Below are 21,273 nucleotides of genomic sequence, written 5' to 3' on the forward strand. Positions count from 1 at the left end.
ATAGCAGGGGATGACCAGACAATCAAGAACCTACATATAAGGTACGAGCTACCACGCTACCATGAAAGACTATACAACAAAAACCAGCCGACAAGGCATACCAAACTATACATGAGTCGACACTTGTCTATGAGCCTCTAAATGAACATAAGTGCTGCAACATAGCCGGAACAGGGCCCCGACATACCCATAATGTCTATAACAAAAATGCATACCAAGACCAAGGCAAGTCCGGAGAAGGGATCTCGCCAATCACTGCTGAACTGGACAACCTACTGTGGTGGGGAGCTGCACCTGCCTGTCTATTAGGGCCTGCAGCACGACATGCAGCGTCCACAAACAAAAGGACGTCAGTACGAATAAAGTACTGAGTATGTAAGGCAGGGAACCATAAATACGAACAGTAATGTAAGCAGGGATAGAGAATATACAACCTGGAACATCTGAGTACCTCTGAGGGCTACTGACATGAAATGCATGATACATATGTATGTATACATAAACTTTTAAAACATACGCCTCTGTGGGCATCATCATCATCATATCGTACCCAGCCATAATAGGCTTGGTAAAAATGTACCCGGCCGTCATAAGGCTCGGTAGAATCATACCCGGCCACGTGGAGCTCGGTAAAACCCAACTGATCAGTGGTTGCACAATAGGTGCCGTACCCGGCCGACTATAGCGCGGCTCGGTAGAGTAAAATAGATACATATATATAATGCATGCTCGACTCATGGAATCACATTCTAAACCTTTCGGAGTGACATAAGGTCGGTATCCTCTGTACACGTTATTAGGACCAACTCCTCATTACGAACCCTATAAGAGTCAGAAAGTACCAACAACATTGATAACATAAGAATAAGAGAAGCAAGATTAACATAAATCGTTCCATAAGAGGGAAAGTAATGTAAGTACTGCTAGATTCTAAGAGTAGAGTATCTTTGGAAGCTCGTTCATTACATTATGTACAATCGGAGTTGTGCAAAAGAAGAAAAGGGATAGCCTCACATACCTTGTATATACTTCCCCAATCACAAGCTATGCAATTGTCACAACTCCTTAGTCTACAATAAGAGAAACGATACTATTGTTATTATTTAAGCGTCATAATTATTATGTATCGGCCACAACCTATTTTACGTTGAAACGGACAACACCTACCCTATATATATGACTTCACACCATTAAAAGCAATCACCAAACAGTCCAAACAACATCAATAATAAATATATTGAGCCTCCCAAAACAGTCCACGCACAACCTAATTACATCATACATACGACGACCACTGTAGTCGTGTCAAACGACCCGGAAATGTTACGAATAACTATCAGCCCACAACCCTACATATATATGGTGTTCCTCCACACCCTTCCACATAAAAAACTCCACAAAATAGTAGTAAAACACGCAGCCCAATAGCAACACAAAACAGTCCACAAAACAGTCCGCTATAAGTGAATAACTCGAACTCACGACTTCCGATCACCGTCCCGTTAGTTCTTACATGTATAGAACGAATTACCATGAATTCACAGTAGAGAAAAATGTATGAAAGATGGCAGTAACTTACCTTACTTATTGGATAACTCAGCCCTTCCCTTGGTTCTTCAAACTCTAGGTTTTACCTTCAAATAGAACTTGAAAGAGAGGGAAAATCGATTAGGGTTTGTGTGGGATTTTTTGGGGAGGAGTTGCAGGGGTTAACTTTGGTTTTGAGGGTCTGAAATATGGATGAAATAATTGAGTTCATAACCCCTTAAAAGTCCTCTCTTGGCCGACTTAGGTCTTTTAATTTTGTCCTATCATTTTGGCAAGTAGGTGATGCACCTACTTGTCATCTACCAATCTGCGCAGACTTGCAAAAATATGAATATCTCTATACTCTGAGATCATATTGACAAATGGTTTAATGCTTTGGAAACAAGACTCGTAGATCTTTAATTTGGTGGGTAGATCACCTCGTAATTCCTTGTAAATTAGGAGAAAAGCTTAGAAACATTTAACCTAATGTTTAAGTAAAATTATGAACCTAAGTTGGGACAACGTTTGTCGACTTTTGTTTCATAACTCGTTTGACTTCAAGACTTATGATACGGATATTATATGATTCAGACACCTTAATACATGACTTTGAGTGTATTAAGAACCTCTAGGTTTACCTGAAAATACGAGTTACAACATCCTTGATTCGTTTAACTTCTAATACTTGTTAATCACATTTATACACTCTTGTATCACTTAAGACCAATAGGATTAACTTCTTATCATATCAAAGGTAATTCCTTCTTGAATTTTTGTTAACTAATATATGGCATGAACTAACGCGTGTGGATATGGGTTGTAACACTAAGTGCAAAAATCTGGAACTCAAGGCTAGTGAAACTGATAGTAAAAATGCTGAGCTGAAGAACCAAGTTCTTGAACTTGACACTACTGTGCTAGAGTTTAGATCTACAAATTTAAAGTTAAAATTAGGAACAGGTAAAAAGAATTATGATCACACACATCTCACCTTAGAAGAAAATCTAGGAAAAATGAAGGATGAATTCTACAAAAGAGATGAGCAGATAAGAGTCCTAAAAGAAGATCTAAGCAAGGTTACGCATGAACTAGACAGAACTTGTAAATGGAATAAGTCCTCTGATGCACTTTCATGGCTACAAGAATATCATAGTAGCAATAAGAAAGGACTTGGCTATAGGACCCCTACACCTAAGTAGGATCCCAAAAGCAAGTACACCACACTTCCTAAGAACAAAATCTACACACGTTGTGGTAAAACTGGTCACTACAAAAGTGAATGTACTACTAAAGAAAAGGCTAGTCAAAAGAATAAAACATTTATTCAAGGGAAAAATAACTATCAGGATGGGCTAAAAAGAATTTACTTCACTCTTTTGCCTATAGAAATGGACCCAAACTTGTTTGGGTTCCTAAGACTAACCCCTGATTTCCTTTTGCAGGTCCAACTAAAGGGGAGAATCCAAATATAGTACATAGATAGTGGCTGCTCAAAGTATATGATTGGAAGCAAGAACCAGTTCCTTTCAGTGGAGGACCTAAAAAGAGGTAATGTCTCCTTTGGAAATGGTAAGAAAGGTGAGATCATTGGGGTTGGAAAGATAGGTAAGACAGACTCACACTCCAATGAGAAAGTCAACTTGATAGATGACTTGAAATATAGCTTAATTAGTGTATCATAATTGTGTGACAAAGGTAACTTGGTAGCATTCACCTTTATCAAATGTTTTGTGATAAATCTTACCACTGACAAGATTGTTTTGCAGGGAAAAAGAGTAAACAATATACACATTGTAGATCTCTCCACTCTTTCATAAAATGAACTCACTTGCTTAAGTGTGTTGGACAATGATCCCCTCCTTTGGCACAAAAGACTTGGATATACAAGTCTAAGTCAACTCAACAAAATAGTCTCCAAGGACCTGGTGATAGGGCTGCCTAACATCAAGTTTAAGGAAGTCAAAGTTTGTGAGGCTTGTGCAAGGGGGAAGCAGGTAAGATCTTCTTTTAAATGCAAGAAAGTGGTAAGCACGACCAGGTCGATGGAACTGGTTCATATGGATCTTTGTGGTCCAATGAGAACATTAAGATGAGGTGATAAAAAATATGTAATGATGCTTGTTGATGATTACTCAAGGTTTACTTGGACAATATTTTTAACATCTAAGGATGAAGCATTTGACATATTTACTTCTTTTGTTAGAAAAACTCAGAAACAACTAGGTAATCAACTTACATCAATTAGGTCTGATCATGGAACTGAATTTGAAAATGCTAAGTTTGCTGAATTTTGTGATAAGCACGACATGGAGTATAATTTTTCTGCCCCTAGGACTCCACAATAAAATGGAGTAGTTGAAAGAAAGAATAGGACATGAAAATATGGCTAGGACTATGCTTCTTTCTAGTAAACTGCCCCATAACTTCTGGGCAGAAGCTGTAAATGTAGACTCGTGATTTTTGACCCTCTCCGAGAATTTTCACATTTTTAGCATAAATATGTAATTTAGGTCTAATATAGCTAATTTGACTATTTTTACTTTATTTCGTTGCAAAAAGAAAATTACAAAAATATATATATAAATTTTAGTTTATGTATTTCTCATAAACTTGAAAAAATACAAAAATTGTACCTTACTTTTATGCTTTATATAATTTCAAAAATTACCAAAAAATATAGTTCTATTAATGTTTTGTAGTCATTTTAATTTTTGGAAAAAATACAAAAATATTACTTTATATTTTATCTTTATATAAAAACGAAAATTACAAAAAATAGTTTTATTAATATTTTGTAGCTATTTTAATCTTGAAAAAATATTAAAAAGATATAGTTTTGTTTTAAATATTAGTCTTATTTTGGTAGTTATTTTGCTTACATAGGATTAGTTTAGCAACGTCGTGTTCTTATTCTCGGATCCGGGCAAAAGAATAATATTCGGGTTCAAACTACCCGATTTTATGCCTAATTTTCGGACCTAGCCCATAATAATCCGAGTCCACCACACATGGGGGACACGCGTGGGGAACACGGACGGAACACCGTACACGGGGAACCCCACCGCGCATGGGGAACATAAATCTTGGACCCCTACACACGTGGGGTCCATTTGCTTGGCATTGGGTACAAAATACAAGGACAAGGCCAAGGCAAAGGGGGGAACTTGAAATTTTTTTTTGAGGAGGTACTGTTCATCTTCTTCCTTCTTTGGAAGGAACAAAAAACCCTAGCAAACCAAAAAAGCCCACCATCGTTCCACCTCCATCAACGCCGGACTCCTCCATCGTCACCACAACCAGCTCCCTCCGTCGACCCTACTGTCGATCACTGACCAAACCCCCTTCTGCTTCATCTTCCTCGCAGCGACCAACCAGCACCACCACCAAACACCACCTCTGTCAACAAACACCAAAACCCTACTGCCCGTTACCAGCATACCACCCAACTCCCCTATCGTCGACCACTGCCCAAACGACCATACTTCACCGTCGTCGTCGCTTTCCCCGACCCTACTGTCCAAACGCCATAACCATCGTCGACCGCCATCGACAAAGCCCGCCATCAGCTCCCTCGTGTCGACCTTACTGCTGTCGACGTTGTTTCATCTCTCGCGAGCAGCTGTTGGTTGCTGCGATTCTGCCTCGCCGAGTTTTCTGTTTTCCGTCGAGGTCGACTTTGGTCCGAGCCTTCTGTTTTCCGTCGAGGTCGACATTGGTTCGTCGAGGTCCGGTACGTCGAGTTTGTTGTCCGAGGTTTCGTCGTAGGTCCAACGCACCGGACGTTGATCTCAAGTAGGTCATCTCTGCCTGTGTCCTTCATATTTGATGTTAGTAATATGTATATGTGATGTTTTGAAATACCATCCTAGTTCATGCGGATAGTACGCGAATTGAGCGAGACATATATACATGATGTTTGTGAATTGCTATTTTTGTTAATTAACTCCGTATGGTGTTGAAATTTGGTCGTGAATGTCTTTTCCTTTGTTTCGTTATTTTAAGTAGTTATTCGGCATGTTGTTTCTTCTTGCTCAAATTATTGTTATCTAAATGTTTGTCTTAATGGTTGTTTGTACATGTAGTAGTAGTGTTAAAACCATAGTAGTAATTTTAATTCCACGGAAAAATACTCGTTTCATCAAATAAGTTCGATCTACAACCCATGACCTCGCAAAGTAGCAAAAATGTGGTTATTTTAGCCTTATCCCTTTTTTTAAAAAAATAAAAATAAAAAATAAAAAATAAATATAAATAAATAAATAAAAATAAGACGAGCCTCGCCAAATAAAAGGTACAAATTGCGGGGCCCTCACAAAATATATGTATTAAATGCTTAGATTCCGGGGCGGGCCGTTTAGCAAATTTCACGGCCCTACCCAAAATAATAATGCGCTAGTTGCTTTAGGCGCGCCTTTAATAATTTTATTTTCTTAAACTCGGGTGTACATTTATGTGACCCAAATCCAAATCTCAACGGAGTCGAAATGTGCCTCTAATCACGGGTACATTGATTGTGACGTGGTTTGAGATGCATTTCCATGACGTTGCAAATTCCTTTTAAAAAATAATGAATGAGACGAGTCTTGACAAACAAAAATGCACAAGCTGCGGGGCCCTCTAAATGTATATATTAAATACTTAGAATTCGGGACAGGCCGTTTAGCGAATTTCACGGCCTTCTCCCAACATAACAATACGCTAGTTGCTTTAGACGCGTATTTAATAATGTTATCTTCCTAAACTCGGGTGCACATTTATGTGACCCAAATCTCAATCTCAACAGAGTTGAAATGTAGCTCTAACCACGGGTACATTGATTGTAACGTGGTTCGAGGTGTGTTTTCCACGATGTTGCAATTCTTGATAAAAATAACATTAAATGATAAAAGCGGTTAAAAGATAAAACTGGCACATAAGTTCATATTTGTATAAAATCAGATAATCAAGCCGAATATAACAGTTGAGCGACCGTGCTAGAACCACGGAACTCGGGAATGCCTAACACCTTCTCCCGGGTTAACAGAATTCCTTATCCGGATTTCTGGTACGCAGACTGTAATATGGAGTCATTCTTTTCCTCGATTCGGGATTAAAATTGGTGACTTGGGACACCCTAAAACCTCCCAAGTGGCGACTCTGAAATAAATAAACCAATCCCGTTTCGATTGTCCTTTAATTGGAAAAAACTCCCTTACGCCCCGCGGGTGCGTAAAAAGGAGGTGTGACAGTAAACACTGCATGTTCCATCATTAATAGGTGCATGACTAGACCTCTTGTAGAGAAGACTCCCTACGAGTTACTTAAAGGGAAAAAATCAAATATATCCCATCTTAGGGCATTTGGATGCATGTTCTTTATGCACAATAATGGAAAGGACTTCCTAGGTAAGTTTGATCCCAGAAGTGATGAGGGAATATTCTTGGGATATTCTTCACATATCAAGGCCTATAAAGTGTACAACAAAAGAACTATGTGTGTAGAAGCAAGTGTACATGTGTTTTTTTATGAAACTAACATTCTTTCTGAGAGACAGGAACATGAAGATGAAACTATTGAGCTGGTAAAAGGTTTAGATGAAATCACAGCCCAAGCTGAAGCTACACCAGAAGAAGGAACATGTTCTTCCATCTAGGGCAACCTGACAGGGGGAACTGAACAAAGAAGAACTGAATCTAACTCCCCAATGGAACCTGTTCATGAGCATGTTCCTCATCAACAAAACATGGGAGAAACATCAAGAGTAAATCAGTTGGTTGTGAAACCTTAAAAGTATCTCATCCCATTGAGAACATAATTACTAATCCAACCTCTAGAATTAAAACTAGATCTTCATTAAAGAATCTTTGTGCTTTTGATGCTTTCCTTTCTCATATTGAACCTAACAATTTTGTTGAGCCTTTGCAGGATGCAGACTAGGTAAATGCAATGCAAGATGAACTAAATCAGTTTGAAAGAAGTCAAGTTTGGCATCTGGTGCTAAGACCCAAGAACAGATCAGTAATTTGCACTAAATGGGTTTTCAGAAACAAACTTGATGAAGATGGAACTGTTACAAGGAACAAGACAAGGCTGGTGGTTCAAGGCTATAGCCAAGAGGAGGGCATAGACTATGATGAGACTTTTGCTCCAGTTGCAAGGTTGGAAGCAATAAGACTCCTCACAGCCTTCGCTGCATACATGGAATTTACTCTTAACCAGATGGACGTCCAGAGTACCTTCCTAAATGGCTACTTAAAGGAAGAAGTGTTCGTCAAGCAACCTCTATGGTTTGAAAGCAAGGAGTGTCCGGATCATGTATACAAACTAGACAAGGCACTCTATGGACTCAAGCAGGCCCCTAGATCATGGTATGAACGATTATCCAAATTTGTGGTAGAAGATGGCTACAAGAGAAGTGAAATTGATAACACTCTATTTTTGAGGGAAAAAGGTAAAGATCTTCTACTAGTATAGATATATGTTGATGACGTAATTTTTGGGGCAACCACTGAAAAACTAAGTAAGGAATTTGCTAAACTAATGGGGAGTGAATTTGAAATGAGTATGATGGGTGAGCTTAATTTCTTCTTAGACTTACAAATCAAACAAAACTCAAATAGAACTATGATCCATTTGCAGAAATATGCAAAAGAGTTGCTTAAGAAGTTTAAAATGGATGAATCAAAGGAAATAGACACTCCTATTGCAACAACCACAAATTTGGACATAGATGAACCAGGTTTATCAGTTGATCAGAAGTTGTATAGGGTTATGATTGGTTCACTTTTGTATCTTACTGTTAGCAGACATGATATTATTTTCATGTAGGGTTTTGTGCTCGATTTCAAGCAAATCCAAAGGAATCCCATTTGACTGCTATCAAGAGAATATTAAGATACTTGAAAGGCACTACTGATATTTGCCTTTGGTATCCAAAAGGTAGTAACTATAACCTAGTGGGATATGCTGACACTAGCTATGCAGGTTTCCTTGTGGACAGGAAGAGCACCTCAGGTATGGCACACTTTCTTGGTTCATGTTTTGTGTCATAGGCTACTAAAAAGCAAAATTCAGTGGCCTTATCTACTGTTGAAGCTGAGTATGTTGTTGCTGCTTCTTGTTGTGCCTAATTACTGTGAATCAAACAGCAGTTGATGGATTTTGGTATTGAAGTTGGTTGCATCCCTATCTTTTGTGATAACACTAGTGCCATTAGTATGACAAAGAACTCGGTTCATCATAAGAGAACTAAGCACATAGATGTTAGACACCATTTTTTGAGGGACAACTATGAGAAAGGCTTGATCACTGTAGAGTTTTGTGCTACTGATAAGCAGATTGCTGACATCTTTACAAAAGCATTGAGTAGAGAGCACTTTGAAAGGAACGGGTTAGAATTAGGGATGATTAAGATCACCTAATGGGACCAGTTCAGAATGCACAATTAAAAAAATGAAAAACAAAATTGTAGGTTAGAAAATCTGGAAAGTGTGTAAATATCTAGATTAATATTTGCTCAGTCTCATACTATAACTAGTATACTCTTGTGCCATGTGTTAGTATGACTCACTAATCTCTAATAAAATTTTCTCTATTTTGGCAAATTGAGGCATGATCAAAAGGATTCTTAGTGAAGAACCTGGTTCATCGGTACTGGTTCATCTGAATAACGAGGCATATTTTCTACACTCTGTACAATTAGAAATATTAATATTTAATTCATGAGCAGAGTCCTACCTATGTTCAAAAACTTCAAAAAGTCCTATCATTTTATGTTTGAACTAGTTTCATTTCAACTAGACTCCTCACTGAATTAAAATGCCTAGATTCTAAGGAAGCTTAACCGCCTTTTCAACCTAAAGTTTCAGGGTGATTAGACTTCTATTTGACTACACAAAGCTGTCGTTATATATTATTTACCCTCTCCCTTTAAAATCTATCATCATCACCACTGCCACTCCCATAATTTTCAAAACCATCAAAAATCTTCTATTTTCTCTTATTCTCTCTTCCAAAACTCAAATCATCAATTTCTTCCAGAATTTTGAGAGAATGACAAACCCTCAAGACAACCCAGGCACACCTACTCCTTCCGATCCTCCACTACTCCCCAACCCAGCACAATCCCTCAACCTAGGAGAAGGCGAGTAAAGATGTTTGCTCGAAAACTGTGGCTACAGGTGCACTTTTCAAGAAATTAAATGCAAAATTAAAGGCTAGTCAAGCCCAAGATTCCCAAAACTCTAATGATTCTTTCAAGTCTGGAGTGAGGGGGAAGGAACTGGATCTTCTGATTCTGAACAGGTAACTTATGTGCCAAATCCCTCTACTGAGTGTTGATACCCAATTTTTCCTATATATTTTTCAATATTAAAAATAACTTTAAAATGGCATATATATTCATATGTGAGAATATCCAAGTGTTTTATTATTTTTCCATAATTTTTAAAGGTTTTTAAAATCAATTTATTTCCCTCTTTTATCCATAAAAACCTAATAATTATTTGCAAAATTATTATTTTGGTAACTCATTGATTGGAGTTTCATATTTATGTTAGAATATAGTTAAGGTAATTTTTGCATATTTTTACAAATTTATTTAGTATTTTTAAGCTAAATTGCACGTAATTGCAATATTAGCCTCTTTTAAGATTTAATTGCGTTTATATTCATAAAATCAAGGAATATATTTTTAAATTGTTAATTATATGTTATAAATTATTTTACTGCTTTTAATTTGTTTTCAGAAATTAATTTACTATTTTTATAAAATAAATAGGGAAATGGCTATTTAAAATCTAGCCTGATTTGCTTTAAATTTCAGCCTAAAATTGAGCCCAAATCAGACCCAATTTCCCAGCCCAATTGCAACTCAAACCCGACCCCTAACCCATTTAAACGACCCAACCCGGATTCCCCACCTAACCCCTTTAATCCTAGCCGTTGATCATTTAGATCAACATCCACAGTCCTCCCTTTCCTTTTTTAACCCTGAACGACCCATAAACCTAAATCATTTCTCTACACCCGTCGCCTTTGAATCCTCTTTCTCTCTCAACTCTCTCTGAAACCTCTCAAGAACCCTAGTCGCCGCCATCTAGCCCCACCCTAATCTACCTCAACCCCTGCCTAATCCATGGCCTCTCATGGTTATTTGAGATATGTATCAGCCTCCTACGGCTCCTGGGTGCTCGTTTCTATGGTTTCATGGCTAGACCTCGAGGGAATCTACTCCAGTCCTTGTATGACTTATGTTCATGGCTTTTCTCCGGCTAGCCATGACTTTTCTTCGTCCATTCATGGCCTTTCAAGGTAGATCCTTGACTTTCCTGGTTAGATAGAAAACTTTCAAGGTCTTTCTCACCTTTTCAGGGTCTTCCGAAACCCCAATTTTAAGATCTTTATGATTTTTCTTTCAGATCTACTTTAGATTTGTACTTGCTATGAATGTTTTAAGTGTTTTCCCGAAAGTTCTTCAACTTTTCTTTCAAAACAACCCTTCATTTTCTCCAATTAGGGTTTCTCTTAACCTCTCTTTTAAAAAATCTCTTCTCTGATTCTTGATATTGTTTTATGGTTTTATTATGTTCAACTCTCACCCAGTTTTAAATAAATCTCTGTTTCTGCACTTCCACTATAATCTTAGAACCTAGGTTTTGCCCCTCTTGTGTAAGCCTTGCCTTAGGACCCTTGACCTCCCTCTGAAATTGGACACATAAAGGCTGGCCCTTCCACACTGCACTTATCTCTATCTAGTTATGCAAACCTGGGTGTAAGCACTTCCTGGGGTCCCTTGAGACCTTTGCGGAACTTTTACACACCCAGGTCTGAGAAAGGCTTTGAAACAAGTGGCATTTGAGGTGGTTTATTCCATAACTCAGAGAGGAAGTCAGAATCAGTCTTCCTATGGTTGTAACTTCTTATTTTGCACTTTTCTGTTGTAATTCAGTACTTGGTCTGTAATAATTTAACAAATATTGGGGTTGGCTAATGAAAGGGATAGGGTAACTATGCATGTTTAGCTATTAGAAGGGTAGACACCATGCCTATAGGATCAGTTCTATTTTAATTCAAGTTTTGCATGCTCCACTTTCACGCAGATAGAGAACATGCCTATAGGACTTGTTTAATGAACTTTGCATGTTATATTACCATACTTGGACACCATGCCTATAGGATCTAAATGGCCATTATCAGACATCATGTCTATAAGATTAAAATCAGTATTTTTCATAGAAATCATGCCTATAGGAATTTCAAGTAAGTCCTGACTGCTTCATTTCATATTCAACTAGATATCATGTCTATAGGAATTAAAAATCAGCAATAATAGAGATCATGCCTATAGGATCTGAAACCAGTCTAGTTTAAAAATCAGTTTGACTCGTACTATTCTGAATCAGTTTTATACAACCTACTCCTTTTATTAATACGGTTTAGATAGCATGGCTATAGGATCCAAATCGCTCGTTTAAAACTGTCACTGCTTTGTTGCACTCTTAATCAGTAATAGACATCATGCTTATAGGACATCACCAATACACACTTAGGCAAGCCTTAGGTAATAACAACAAAACTGAATCCGGCTTTGTTTAATTAGCAACTGCTACAACCAGCAGGCAGGCCTGATTCGGACTTCTTATCTAAGTTATGTAATAAATTGGTCTGCTTCAACAATTAAAACTTCCCTGCCTTAGTACTTTAAATTTTGACCCTAAATGTGTTTAAGTCATGCTATTTATATGCTTTACTTGAGGAGACCTCTTAGTTGTTTATATGTTTCCCCTAATGTGCCGTCCTATGTGTTTTGAATGTCACCTTAGTCTTTTACCTTTAAAAACTCAAGAGTCAGTCTAAAATCCTCCCTCTTATAGGAATAGTAGTCCTAAGTTCCTCCGGGACTGATAGGAATGGGACGGGTAATAGCATGCAATAGAGGTCGAGACCAATCCGCGCTTTAATACCTTAACGGGGTGGGAAGGGTAGATATGGATATGATGACCAGTGTGCTAATACCACGTGTATCTCCTCTTCTGAGGAGTGTCATGCCCGGTATCACATTGATGTGATCCATATTAAAAATAAACCTAGGACCCCCCTTTTCTTTCTCAAGTATTTGTAGAACAGTGACTTCTTTTCAAAATTTGTCTTTTAATAATTGTTCTTTCAAACTCTTATGTCTTTAAACCTAATTCCCCTACTATTTGAGCCTACACTTGTCTATCTGCTAATTGTACAAAATTCACAAAACTATCTAGCCGGGAACCACACAAGTGGATCCTGAGGGGTGCCTAACACCTTTCCCTTAGGATAATTTCAAGCCCTACCATATCTCTGGTTATCAAACAAACTTACAAATGAACCACAAAGGTGTCCTAATACACCTTAAATCATTAGGTGGCGACTCTTCAAATGAAAAACCCAGTTCCCAAAAGGAATGAGTTGTCCTATACCCAAAATGCCATAAACTCGATTTTCCGATGCGAAGAGGAAAAAAAGGGGGCGCGACACTAAGGTAATTTCTAATCTATTTGAAAATTTAGAAAATCTATTTGTTCTGGTTGGGTCTATTGTAGATGTGGAAACGCCTGAGTCAAGAAGGAGATGAGGTAAAAATAAAAGAGAAAAAGAAAAAGAGAGTGCGGGTGTGAGTAGTGATGTAAGGGAAAAAGGGAAAGAAGTGACTGATTCTTCATCCACCTCTGAAACGGTTAGAATGGCTATTTGTGGAGCTAAGCCACATAAAGTAGTAGAGAGTAGCAAGAAAACAGGGGGAAGTGGATCGAGGGAAGCTGCTGATGGGCTAGTTAATCTTGGCAAGCATACATATGAACCTGGTTCATCTGTTGAAGAAACACTAGCAGATCTTCTGAAAAAAGGTAGGTGATAGTTATAATCCCAAGAAAAAGAGGACTCCACAAACGAAGACCCCTGGAACGGCAAGAGCCAACAAGAAAATGAAGGGTGCTCCTTCTAATACTACTGATAATCCTCCCCCAAAAGGAAGGGCCACAAGAAGTAAGTTAAAGCAGAGTGAGGAGGAGTTGCAGAAAGCTATGGCAGACAATAAGAAGAAAAGAATAGAGAAAGGAAAAAGCAAAGGTGGCAGAGACTGTTGAGGCCATTGATATGGATGAGATGGACCCGGTCCATCAGGGTAAACATGTGATTGTGGAGGTGGAGGTTCAGACCCCTAAGCCTAAGAACACCAAGACTTCCTCAAGGAAGTCTTCATGTGTATCCAAGTCTGTTGAACCTTCTACTTTGGCTAAAAGGACAAGGTCTGGTGTGAAATCCAAGCTAGTTAAGATTAATAAGGAGGAAGATTGGAGTGGTGCAGAAGAGGATGAATCTGATAATGAATAAGATAAGTTGGCCAAGTTTGGCAAACGAACCATCTTGAAGGGTAGACTTTTAAAGGACTTGGAGGAATTAGGGATGATTTTATTGGTTGATACGCTAGAGGTTCAGGGGTGAAAGGACATGATCCTTCAGTTAGATGGCAGGCTGGCTAGAAATGAGATAATTGAGTTCATGGACAATGTAGAGGTCAATGATGGAAGAGTCACCAGCCAGGTGAAAGGGGTTCAAGTGTCTTTTGATGCAACATAGCTGGATGAAATACTTGGTATTTCTTCTGAAGGTTATAATGAGTACACTAGGCAAAAATGGCCAAGTCTGGACTCGCTTCCTACTGCCCTAGCCATTACTAGAAAGTTCTGTGATAGCAAAGAAGTGAATGAGGCCAAGGTTGTGTATAAGAGTGAAACGAAGTCATCCCATAAAGTCATGTTTGAATTCGTCAACAAGTGTTTGCTGCCTAGGCAGGAAAAATAGCACATTGCCAACTACATGGATTTGGTTTTGATGAAGTGTCTGGAAAGTGGGCGGCAAACCAACTGGCATGGGTTTATGATCAAGCTTCTTGATAGAGTTATCAATGGCTCCAAGTCCCATGCCACTCCTTATGGTTTCATTCTCACTACTGTTCTTGCCCATTGTAAGGTGTCACTGAAGAAGTGGGAGATGGCCACAAGCAAAGACCATTTTGGAATCAATACTCTCGTTGCTTGTGATTATGAGGTCACTGTCATTCCCAATGAACCTGGTTCATCTAAAAAGACACCTATCAATAGCAAGGTCAGAGCTCTATTGCAGAAGAGTGGGGCAAAAGATGCTGAGATAGAAAGGCTAAAGACTCGTTTGGCAGAGGTAGAATCTAAGAGAGATACTCTCAGAACTGAGCTCACAAAGAAAAAGGAAAAGAATGATGGAATTCTTCAAGACATGTTGTACCTTCTCCAAGGCAAAACCCAACCCTCCAGTTCTTCCAAGCCTTAATTTGCTAGGCCTTAATTTCCTAAACTTTGCCTAGACCTTTCAGTGACCCAGATTAGGGATTTTCTTTGTTGCTCATTTTTTAACTGTTTTGTTTCTTTTTGTGATTTTTGGCAGAAACATATTCTTTATCAATGAAGTTGTTGTTTTTTCTCTTGTTAATTGTTTCTCTTTCCTTGATAGTTTGAATGTGTAGTTGATTACTGATGATTAATACATGAATGCATTTTAAAATCTAGGAATCACACATTGCTTATGTAACTTTTCGATGTTGCCAAAAAGGGAAAAAGATATTGTGCTTTATATTCTGAATAATGATGTTTATAACCTAATGAACCTGGTTCTTGATGATAGGTGAGAAAAACTTCTAACATTGGATTGATGTTGAGTTGTGTTTTGGCAGGGCCTAAGTGTATGAAAAGCATAGAGTTTGTCATCATCAAAAAGGGAGAATTTGTTGGCTCAAGTAAAGGTTAGTTTTGAATACTAATAAAGGAACTCAGACATTAACCAGGTCCATCCTAGTAGAGCACAGATACGGATAGACTTAAGCATGTGAGATGCACGTAAAGGAGATAAACCTAACTTGCCAGAAGTAATATCTCCTAATAAAAAATGTTGCATATTGGATAAGGAGAAGGACTCCTTACTCAACGAGAACATGGGTTAAGAAAAGGAAGGAGTTAGAGGATGAGATCAACTAGAACTCTTTCACTAAGGAAGAGTAGCATCAGAATTCTAGTCAATCTCTATTTACTAACTCTATAAATACCAGTGTTGTTCTCTTTTACAGGTAACGCAAATAAGCAGAAGTTAAACGTGAATTGAGAGCAAAATTGCAAGGTAATTTTGCAAGCAATTTGTGTGTAATTCAAGCGTGCAAACCTGAAGCTACTTGAACTAGATAGAAGAACCAGTTCTAAGTGTTTGTCTTTTATTCTAGTTCAGTTGTAGTTGGTAGTTTCATATTATACCTTTCAGATTAATCTAGAAGCAATTGTTTTTGGTACTCATAGTTTTCAAATTAGAGTTAACTTGAAGTTGTCGCAACAGTTGAGGTTGTGTGCTACAACGGGATTAGAGTTAGTTCTAGGTTTATAAAAGAGTTTTTCTAAATGAAGTTTTTGGCTCAGTGATTTTAGTGGAGAGTTTGGAAAAATCCTACTGGAAAGTAGGTCGTGATTTTTTCACCTTTTGAGTCAGGTGTTTTCCACGTAAAATACTTGTGTTATTTACTTTTCGCATTTACTATTTCTGCAATAATAGGTTAAGGAACACTTCGAAGAACCATGTCCTTCCATAAACAACTTAAGCGAAAAACTGGTCACCGCACAAATCATCCCCCCCCTGTGTGGTATTGAAGTATAAAACATCACATATTCATGAACATAAATAAATTTGGTAAATATTTTTATTTTTATAATGAAGTACATAATACACTATCAGATGACCAAGAAGATGAAGTAGCATTTTTACAAAATAATAAATAGTGGACTCTTTTATAAAATACAAAAGTTTCAAGCAATTTTTAAAATTTTTAAAAACTGTAATAGTAAAATTTTGGGCAGCTGGTTTTGGGATTTGGATTTTGGGATTTTGAAATTTGCCAATATATGGATAAAATTTATGAACAAATATGTATTAGCCAAAAAGAATTTGGAAAAAATTTGACATAATTTATGGCCAAATGGGGTCCTAAACCTTCGGTTTTTGTATTTTTGAAGATAAGCCGATTTGTATAGGAATAAATATACTAATTAACCTCACCAAATAATAAAATTGATGATAATATTTTCCGTAACACATATCAACAACTCTATCACTCTTTCTTTTTTTCTTTCCCCTGTAGAAAATACGTAGCCTAAAGAATTATCTTTTAATTTACTTGACCATTCAAAAATAAATATAGTAGCAAATAAATATGTTCCATGGATATTTCTTTGTAAGCTCTAGCCAAATAAATTATTTCGTTATTATTTTACTTCTGTTTTTTTATAACCCAAATCTAAATACAAAAGATCTTCAAACAAACTTTTTCAAACACAAATACAAAAACTCACAATCACTTTCTGAAAACCACACCTAAAACTAATTCTTTCAGATTAATTTTGAAACAAAATCCAAGGGACCTAACTTTTAAACTAAAATTCGATTCCTTTCCTGAGGAGTTGAAATTCCCTGAATCAAATCTGCTTTATTTCTATCTCAATAAAAATAACTTGCAAAGCTTGTGTGGATGCATCGCAAGCGGTTGAGCAGGTGAATATAATGTACTCCCCCTTCTTAATTTAAAGGCTACATTTCGCTTATCGAGAAACTGTATGAAATTTGACCAATAATTTAAGTAATTTTTTATATTATATTAATATGGAAAATGTTGAGAGTTGTATAATTATATTGTTTATACGTATACTGCTATATGACTAGTTTTGTATGTTAGTTGTTAGAGTAGTGTTAGTTAAGTAGTTAGTGGTAGTTAGTGACCAGCTCAGTCTTAGCTGTAGCATATGTATATATACTCAACACTGTAATGAGAAAAGCTAAGCTTTCCATTTCCTGCATTCTTCACTTTCACTCCCGATGAACTTTCTCTCCCTCAGAATATTCTAGAAGGACTCCATTGGAGCTCAAGTTCGAGCTTAAAGCTCACATCCAGACCAGATCTTAACATAGTATCAGAGCGGGTAAAGCTCATCCTCGATTACCCATCTTCATCTCCGGTTATTTTCCCCAATTTGCTCGCCCGTGATTCTGCTTCTTCAACCAAATCGAATTTTGCCCTAATTTTCTTCAAACCGCAAAATCGATAGTCAATTCTTCAAATTTCTATTGGTGTTAGTATATAACACATACTCATTGCCATATTAGATCAGAAAAATTCATCTGTTGGTGACACTGCTGTTCGAGCTGCGACGAACATCGGAATGGATCCAAGTGATCCACTTTACCTGCATCCGTCGGATAACCCTGGAGCAATGCTTGTTTCAGTTCCTTTTAGTGGAATTAGATAAATATCTTGGAGACGCAGTGTAATGCGTGATCTATACGTCAAAACAAGCTAGGTTTCATAAGTGGAGAGTGTAAGCCACCTGAACCTCAATCTCAGAGATTCAGACAATGGGTGTGATGCGATGATATGGTAACATCTTAGATTCTAAATTCACTTTCTAAAGATATCGCGGATAGTGTAGAATATGCTAGCAATGCTGTTGAGCTGTGGAAAGAATTGGAGGATAGATATGAGCAAACTAATGGTGCCAAACTATACCAGATCCAAAAGAAAATAAATGATCTGTCTCAAGGTGTGTTAGACATTACAGGCTACTATACTAAGCTGAAAAGGCTATGGAAAGAGTTAAACACTTTGAGCAAAATGACTCACTGTAGTTGTGCCTGTACGTGTGGTACTAAGGAGAATATGCACAGCGCCGAGCAGGACAGAAGGTTGATACAATTTCTTATGGGACTCAATGAAGTCTATACTGTTGTGAGAGGTAGCATCCCTATGATGATTCCACTACCAAATGTTGCACAAGCCTTCTCGTTATTAGTTCAGGATGAGAAACAAAGAGAAATTAAGCCAAGTAACCAAATGCTACTGGAATCTGCCTCCCTAAATGTCAACACATCAAGACCTGGCCCTTACAAGACCAGTTATACTATTAATAACAATTCAACATGAGGCAATAGGCCTCGTCCTTTCTGTGACTATTGCAAAAAGTTAGGACATATCAAGGACAAATGTAGCAAGTTACATGGGTACCCACAGAACTTTGGAAACTCATATACTCAGAATTCAAATAGAGGACAAAATTTGAACCAAACTGAAAGGTTCAACAAGGGAAGAAGAATAGTAGCCAGTGCACAGGGCACTTCCTCTGAAGCAATGCCAACAGGAAAAGATGAATTAGAAGATGGAAATGGAGGGGGGGCAAATCAATCTCTCTAAGGAACAGTATGGACAGATCCTGAGCTTGCTGCAGCATTTTCAAATTAGAATAGGAGGAGAAGGCTCCAGTTGCACAAGTCATGCTAATAGTGCTGTGAACTTTGTAGGTATAATAGTCTGCACCTCCTCTATTGATTTAGCAAGTTGTCTTGTGATTTCTTCAAAAACAAGGCAGACTCCTAGATATTAGATTTAGGAGCATCTAATCATATGACCTTCAACTTGTCCTTATTAACTAACATTGTTACCTTACCATATCCCTTACTAGTAGTTCTTCCAAATGGATATAAGGTAAAAGTAACACAAATTGGAAGTATGACATTGTTTCCTAAGATCATTCTGCATAAAGTCATGTATATACCTTCCTTCAAATACAATCTCATATCAATTCATTCATTAACTAGTTCAACTCCTCAGAGCATAGTTGCTTTTATTGATAATATCTGTTTTCTGCAGGCCCCTTCAATGAAGAGGCTTCTGGAAATTGGTAAAGTCAGTGATGTGCTCTATCTCCTCTTGCCAAGATGTCTCAAGAGCAACCATTCAAGGTCATCTATAAATAATCCAAATGTTAGTACTGTTACTTCTACTTGTTGCACACATAACTCACACTGTTTTCATCATTCCACTGTAAACAGCTCATTGCCTAGAGGCAGTTGCACATCTCATTCTGTTGTAAATACTTGTTCCCCAAATAATAAAGTGCAACCTTTCATTGCAAATGGTGTCAATTCTTTGATGTCCTCAAGTAGTGACATAAATGTGTTGTGGCATAACAGACTGGGTCATGTACCCTTTATCAAAATGAAGGAAATATCTAGTATCCCTATATCCTTCTCCCCAAAACAACCCTTTACTTGTTCTGTCTGTCCTATGGCAAGACAGGGGAGATTACCATTCCCAAAAATATCCACTGATTTTACCAAAATATTCCAGCTCCTTCATATTGATCTCTAGGGTCCTTATCACATGCCAACCCATGATAGTTTCAGATATTTTATCACCATGGTGGTTGATTACAGTAGGTCCACTTGGACTCGCCTATTGACCAGTTAAAGTAATGCTCTCCAAGTCATCAAAAACTTTGTGTCAATGGTTGAAAACCAATTCAGTACCACTATTCAATCTATAAGGTCAGATAATGGGCTAGAATTTAATAATACAAAAGCCACTCAGTTTTTCCTCTCCAAATGAATTATCCACCAGAAGACATGTCCTTACACACCACAACAAAAATGACATAGTGGAGAGAAAGCACAGATATTTGTTAGAGACGGCTAGAGCCCTCTTATTCCAATCAAAATTACCCTTGAAATATTGGGGTAAGTGTATCCTATGTGCAACCTATATAATAAACAGACTGTCTTATTCTCATTCCAAAGGCAAGTCACCATATGAACTACTGTATAACAGAAAGCCTATCTATTCCCACATGAGGAGCTTTGGGTGCCTATGTTACCCTACAATACCCAAAATCCACAGAGATAAGTTTGAACCTAGAACTACACCACACGTTTTTATTGGGTATCCCTTTGGAGTAAAGGGGTATAAAGTGCTCAGTCTGGCCACTAAGAAAACACATGTATCTAGGGATGTCACCTTTAATAAAAATTTCTTTCCTTTCGGCATGTCTAAGGATACTATTTAATTCCCTCATATTGTCCAGTCTATTCCTTTCATTGAACATGTGCCTAATGATGATGAGCAAAGGCAAACAAGTGAGTCAAATGATGAGAGGATCTCAAATGTCACACATCTAGATTTGTCTGTTGTATCTTCATCCTCTTCCCCTAATAATATAGATTTACATTCTCCAGAATACTCACCAAATGATTCACTAGTAAGATCTACAAGCACACCTGAATATGTCTTAATACTAAGGCAATCTCATAGAACACACAAAGTCCCTACATACCTAAAAGATTACATTCACAAATTACCTCAACTCAAACCAAACATTAACACCACTACCGCATCCCTTTCTATCAATGCCTTATCTCTTCCTCACACTCACACACCTACTGAGTACCCAAATCAGAACAAACAGCCCTGCCCTGTGAGAAGCACTTGCAGTGACAAGGAACCTAATTCATATGAGGAAGCAACTGTATATCCTGCTTGGCAAGCAGCAATGACATAAGAGTTTGAGGCATTGCATGCCAATAATACTTGGGAGCTAGTACCATTACCAGTGGGAAACAAGACATAGGATGCAAGTGGGCGTACAAAGTAAAGCATAGGGCAGATGGTAGTGTAGAAAGGTTCAAAGCCAGGTTGGTGGTCAAAGGGTATACCCAGCAAGCTGGTATTGACTACACAGAAACATTTAGTCCTGTAGTAAAAATTACAACAGTAAGAGCTCTTATAGTTTCATCAGTGAAGAGAGGTTGGGACATTTTTCAGTTAGATGTAAATAATTCCTTTCTTCATGGAGACCTCCATGAAGAGGTATACATGGAAGTGCCACAAGGATTGGT

This window comes from Nicotiana sylvestris, chromosome 1 (assembly GCF_000393655.2).
Source record: "Nicotiana sylvestris chromosome 1, ASM39365v2, whole genome shotgun sequence".
Lineage (NCBI taxonomy): Eukaryota > Viridiplantae > Streptophyta > Magnoliopsida > Solanales > Solanaceae > Nicotiana > Nicotiana sylvestris.